Source organism: Brienomyrus brachyistius, unplaced genomic scaffold, assembly GCF_023856365.1.
Source record: "Brienomyrus brachyistius isolate T26 unplaced genomic scaffold, BBRACH_0.4 scaffold33, whole genome shotgun sequence".
In the NCBI taxonomy this organism is placed as follows: Eukaryota; Metazoa; Chordata; class Actinopteri; order Osteoglossiformes; family Mormyridae; genus Brienomyrus; species Brienomyrus brachyistius.
In genome coordinates, this window is record NW_026042308.1 from 1,575,694 (window position 1) to 1,581,917 (window position 6,224).

Sequence of the window (6,224 nt, forward strand, 5' to 3'; positions counted from 1 at the left end):
CATCTTTTTTCCACACCATCACCAAAGGTGAAGCATACTCACTCACTGACTTACTGATGATATTCTTCATTTCCATTTCAGTCAGAACCTCTCTTAACTTATGGTAGTGAGCTGGTGGAACCCTGCGGTAAGGCAATCTAAATGGCTTCTCATCAGAGAGTCTAATACGGTGTACGAAATCTCTCACTTCACCACAATCTAGATTCCCACGAGAAAAGACAGTTGCAGCAAGCTCTTCTGGCTCTAAATCGGCACTGCTCCGTAAAGACACTTTAACCACATCCCTAGCTTTACAGGTTAATCTGCTCATTACAAAATCATACATTTCACCATGAGTGTCATACGACATTTTGGCAGCATACCGCTCCATCATCTCCTTCCATTCATGGATGGTAAACTTATCTGAACCATCACCTCTGTAGAAGGGAGGCAGATCTGAGCTTGGCTGAACCACTACCCTTAGCTCTGAAGCATCATGGCGTCCAGGAGTTTGTGAAACACCCAGGGACTTTGACAGGCCACTGCTGTGGTGATTCAGGGTGGACAAGTTAGCAGTAACACTCTCCCCAATTTGCTTGGCTAAATCGGCTATGATACTGCCCATAGCATCAACAGTAATCACTTGAACTGGATTATAGGAAGAGTCTGAAGCAGGGGTAGAATTAGCCACAGGAACTGGCTCAGGCTGTCTAGCTATGGGTGTAGTCTCACTTCTACCTGCATGGTTTAAAAACCAACCCCGTCCCCTACCAAGACTGCAAGGTGAAACTTTCCTATTAGTGTCTGGCAAACCCAGCATACTAAACATACCTACCTTTGACATGGCTAGAAGAATAAATCACAAGCAGTGATATGAAAGTCAGTACTCACTTAAAAGAAAGTTGAAAGGGGAAAAAAAAAAATCCTCTGTGATTATTACCAGCTTTAACTGATTAAACAACTACTCAAGGTAATACACTGTTAGACTAAACACTCACACTTAACTAGCATGACTACAATAATAAAACTGCACAACACGTGCTACTCCATACAATTGTACTACAGCCCACAATGTGGTCAGCAGTCTAAACATTCTGGTAATATACAGGAAATGTAAACAATCAGAGAGGGAAAGAAAAAAAAAAAAAGATTCATTAAATAACATGAAGTCACCCAAAAAAAAAAGGACAAATTTCAACACTGAGTTGAACGACACTTTTTTTTCGGTCATTAACAGCTGTTAGTCCGGAGAGCGCGACGGGGAAAAGCAGCGTCCTCGCGGTGATCCTCTGCGCGGTTTCAGCACACACACACACACCATCCGAGTCACGGCACCAAATGTAACCAGTCTCGTTTGGGTCTTTGTTTACGGCCCGATCGCGCCAAGCGAGTCCAGTTAAAACATAGTCCCGGTTAAAGTCCGAGAGCTGATGCTCTCACTCTGCGTTGTGTATTTTTTTTGTTGTGAGTGGTGTGTGGGTGCGGGAGAGGGAGAGACGACACCGCGTGGCTTCCTCTGGACTCGGGATCCGACGTCCCTTTATTGGCACGTGTCTTTTCCTCTGGTAATGAAGAGCAAAGTATTAATTCCCCAGCAGCATGTAGCAGCTCAACATTCTCTTCCTCGAAGAGACAGGGAAAGAGCAAAATGAAAAAAAATATACATCAATATATAAAAAAAATAAAACAAACAAAACATACCTGGTAATGAAGAGCAAAGTATTAATTCCCCAGAAGCATGTAGCAGCTCAACATTCTGCCCATGTGCACCCCGACAATAAAAAGAAAAACACAAACCAAATGAAGTTCATACATTAAAATATTGCTTGATATATATTAATAATGATATGCTTAAACTTTTATTACAGGAATTTTATATAATAATAAAAGGATTATTTTCTATTTAATTGGGTTAATGAGAGAGCCATGTTACCTCTTCCTCGAAGAGACAGGGAAAGAGGAAGAGGAAACACGTCACGCCCCCTTTTAACCAGTGGGAGGCACCATGAAGCAGGGCCTTCTGGGAATTCTCCTTACTCCCTCTCCTATTTATTTTACCAGGATTTTAATAAATAAGGAATTTTGAGTAATTATACATATCAAAACAACTTTGTTACACTTAACAATGACTTGATGTACCAGTTCTCATTACGTGATAAAAAACTGTTAAAGGCAGGCTTTACAGCTGCTAAGAAAACCACACTACAGCGATGGATACACCCTGATACAAACCTGAAGCAATTCTGGATTGTCTCATTCCATTACATTGTCTATTTAGAGTATACCACTGCAAAGATTAACAAGGCAAAGCAATCACTGTAAATACCTGGAGGAATATGGCTGCTGCTCTTAAAGAGCTTCTTTGAATGGTCTAGTTTATATGAGTTTGCTGCCAACATGTCAAGTGTGAAAAGTTGTTCTGTGTTTCCTTTTCTTTTTTTCTTTTCTTTTTTCTCCTTTCTCTTGCTGCTTTTTTGTCATTTATTCTTGTGGTATCTCTGTCCTGTATGTGCCTTCTGATAAATTGACGGAATGACAATAAAATTATAATCACAAAAAAAACAGCCTCAACTACAACATTATACATTTTTGCTGTACACAGTATCTTGTCACGGTTGATCAAAACATGATTCACCCCTGTACTCCCATAAAGTGTCCTGTAGGGCCTGGATTAGGTCCACAGCTCTAGCTAGATCAAGGGAAGGTGCTTGAAGCATGTCTGACAGATATTTGGCTTCCCCAAGAATCTTCCTAAGAACTGCTAGAATTCCAATAAAGGTAAGGTCTACTTGTGAAAGCAGGCCCCGTGCATCCACTGATCTCTCCGCACTGCTCTCTCCATCTATCTCATGTAGTACACGCAATACAGCTGGCAGTCTGTCCATCAGATTTTTACATGCATAGTACCTGCATGCCCCTCTGGTATCACTGACTTTCTGTAGCTCTCTTGGTGCATCCTGATACATGTCTTGTTGAACTGACAACCATTTCTGGTGAACATAAGACCCTGACATGTACCAATGAAAAAAAACATGAGTTCCATGTGCGATCTTTTCAGGTATCGTGATTTTGTTGAATTGATAGATTAATTGTTGTGGCCAGCGTGCGTATATAAGATCCGGTTGTAGTTGCGTGTGGGACCACCCTGTAACCGGAGACGTGACTCTCCATGTGCCAGTATCTCCTTTTTGGGTCACCCCGTTCAACAGCACGGCCATATTTAATCTCCTCCTTAGCTTCCGCTTCTAAATGGTCAAAAAGAAAAAATGCTTGATCAGCAGACGACAGAAGCCGGTCCCGCATACAAACTCGCACCTGTTCCTCCCATTCCTCAAAGCTCACACCAGACCTGCCCCCAAACATTGGACACTTCCGGTCTCTAGAAATAAAAGTAAAACGTTCAGTATAGACACGAGGCTCGACCGAAACAGGTGGAGGTGCGGGGGAGGATTGGGTGGCAGTAGAGGGACCTGGAACTTCTGCTAGTTCCTGGTCCAAACGATCATTATCAGGCTGGAGCTGCCCCAACAAATTCCTGAGCTGCTGCACTTCGTCGTCCATAATGACAATAGGACAATAAAACTAGACGGCACAAACGAAGCCCGGCAAACAAAATTTACTCAAGATAGTAGCGGCTCCTGGGAAACTCATGCTGCTGTTTTACTTTGCCTTTCCACTATGACAAATTAAACACCAAAAAATAAAAAATCTCACCTAACCTCCGCAGGGAGCGATCAGGGAGTCACCTCTGCACAATGTACTGGTGAAATCCTGCCGACTACGCCCACTCCGATATAAAAGCACACAAATTCATAATCACCGCCCGGGAGACGTGAAGACCATGAACACTGCCTTTATTATTCTGCGTTCAGTTAACACTCCAAAGGAAAAACCAAACAGCAAAGCAATTACTTTAAAAATTACCCACAAATGGTACAAATCAAATCATGTTAGAATAACACTCCAATCACACAAAGAAACCCAAACCCGGCAGCTATTACCTTGGGGTGGGGGGACACACTGTCAGAAGGTACTCCACAGGGTCACCACATCACATGGCGTAGATACACACACCAGGGGAGTGGGCTAAGAAGGCAGAGCGACCACGCAGCGCTATATCGCCATGATCTACCCCCCCCCCCAAACCAGATCCTCACCACCCAACACCAAGCCTCCCCAACGGCGCCCCACGGTTTACGTACAACAAACTAAACAAAAAACATAAATACTTAATACTAATTAAACAGGAAACCCGAAAACAAAATAAACGAAACAAAAGCACAAAACAGCAGCAATTGTAGTGGCTCAGTATCCCGCCGGCTGCCTGGCTCACGCCGGTCCGGGACACTCCACCAAATCGCCATCCACTGACTGATTACAAGCGGTATTAAAAGGGAACCTTAAAACGGGAACAACTGCAAGTGGCTAGGTTACCAAGCCCTCGCAAACTGCAGTGATGGAGATGCCCACAACTAGGCTAATTTAGTGAGGAACCTCCCTCAAAGGTACAACGGCGAACACCCGCCTGCTTCAGATCACAAGCCCATGTTCTGAATCACTATTCTACCAACACACAGGTAGAAGATGAAGAACTCTCCTCAAAGTAGTGCTGTCAGTTGGACCTTGTAACATGAATAATCATAGTGGAGAGTTACAATTATTATTTTAATGGGAAGATGTGAGATTTTTATTGGGGGAGGGTCACACCTTCAGAAACAGCCAGTGAGACTCGTTTACCTCAAACCTTCTGACCATGTGAGTCTCATTAATGAAACCGTATCTTAAGCCCAGCCGGAGCCCACCTCCCCAAGGGTACACTCTACTTTCCCAGAAAATGCCAAGATGGATTCAAATTCAACTCCCAAACCTACTGTCAGTTTTTAGAAGACACTTTCTTCAAGCAGCGGTACAGGATAAAGTCAGCATCTTTCAGGAGGACCATGATTTTTACGCAGGACAATGCTCCATCGCATGCATCGAAGTACTCCACTGCATGGCTAGCCAGTAAAGGCCTTAAGGATGACAAAATAATGACATGCCTCCCTTCCTCACCTGACATAATCCCTATTGAGAACTTGTGGGCCCTGCTTATATGGGAGATTTACAGTGAAGGAAAGCAGTACAGCTCTCTGAACAGTGTCTGGGAGGCTGTGGTTGCTGCTGCAAAAAAAGTTAATCGTCAACAGAACAAGAAAATAACAGATTCCATGAATGGAAGACTTATTGCTGTTCAGCAGCCGGACTGCTTGGGGGAAGAAGCTATTGCACAGTCGTGCAGACCTGCTCCTGATGCTGCAGAATCTTCTTCCAGATGGAAGAGGGGTAGTAGACAGTTGGTGGGTGGGATGGTACCGGTCAGTCACAATGCTGGTGCCCTTACGGATGCAGCGGGAAGTGTAAGTGTCCTGCAGGCTGGGGAGAGAGCTGCCGATGATGCACTCAGCGGTCTGCACAGTCTTCTGAAGGGTCCGGACCGCTGAGCGCGTCATCAGCAGCTCTCTCTCCAGCCTGCAGGACACTCACACTTCCTGTTGCGTCCGTAAGGAGGTGGCTATATTGCTCACTAATTGATATTTCATGTCAGAAATGTTTATTTGGAAATTATGTGATGTTTGTTTATTATTCGCACTTTGAAAGATGATAATAAACAAGGGAGATGGGAAAATGTAGGTTTTTCATTTAGTTGCATAATAATTGTGCACACTAATAGTTGTGTAATAATTGTGCACACTAATAGTTGTGTAAGAATTCTGCACACTAATAGTTGTGTAATAATTCTGCACACTAATAGTTGTGTAATAATTGTGCACACACGTGTTTTCCCCTGATAATGTTCACACTCACATTTCCTTTGCATAACATTCAGGCTTCAGGTTCATTAACATTTTGGACTGACTGATAATCCCAAAAACACAACTCGCCTAATAATTGTGAACACAGTGTATTACATTGTGGGATCCAAATGTCCCCCACGATGAGATAAAAACCTTTTGCCATATAAGGACATTTTCACTCCCCACACCCCACAAACATAACCTCAATTTCATAAAAAAAATCTGTGAATAGAATCACAAAACTGAAAATACCTAAAATCTTGTATTTTGTTTGCTTACTTATGGTTAAGGGTAGACTGTCATTGTTGGGATTAGAGTTTTCACGATCGAAACAAATGGAGAGTCCCCACAAAGATATAATTACAAACCTCTGTGTGTGTGCGCGTTAGCGTGTGTGTGTGCGTCTGTGTG

The 6,224-nt window shown here is 43.2% G+C and overlaps 1 long non-coding RNA gene across 1 annotated transcript; it reads right to left on the reverse strand.

Annotated features, from left to right (window-relative positions):
* Window positions 1-313: 313 nt before the first annotated feature.
* On the reverse strand, window positions 314-2,090 carry LOC125721505 (uncharacterized). Its single transcript, XR_007385780.1, has 2 exons — window positions 1,681-2,090; window positions 314-1,602 (listed from the first exon to the last, which is right to left on the reverse strand). It is a non-coding gene; the product is annotated as an uncharacterized LOC125721505 (long non-coding RNA).
* Window positions 2,091-6,224: the final 4,134 nt, after the last annotated feature.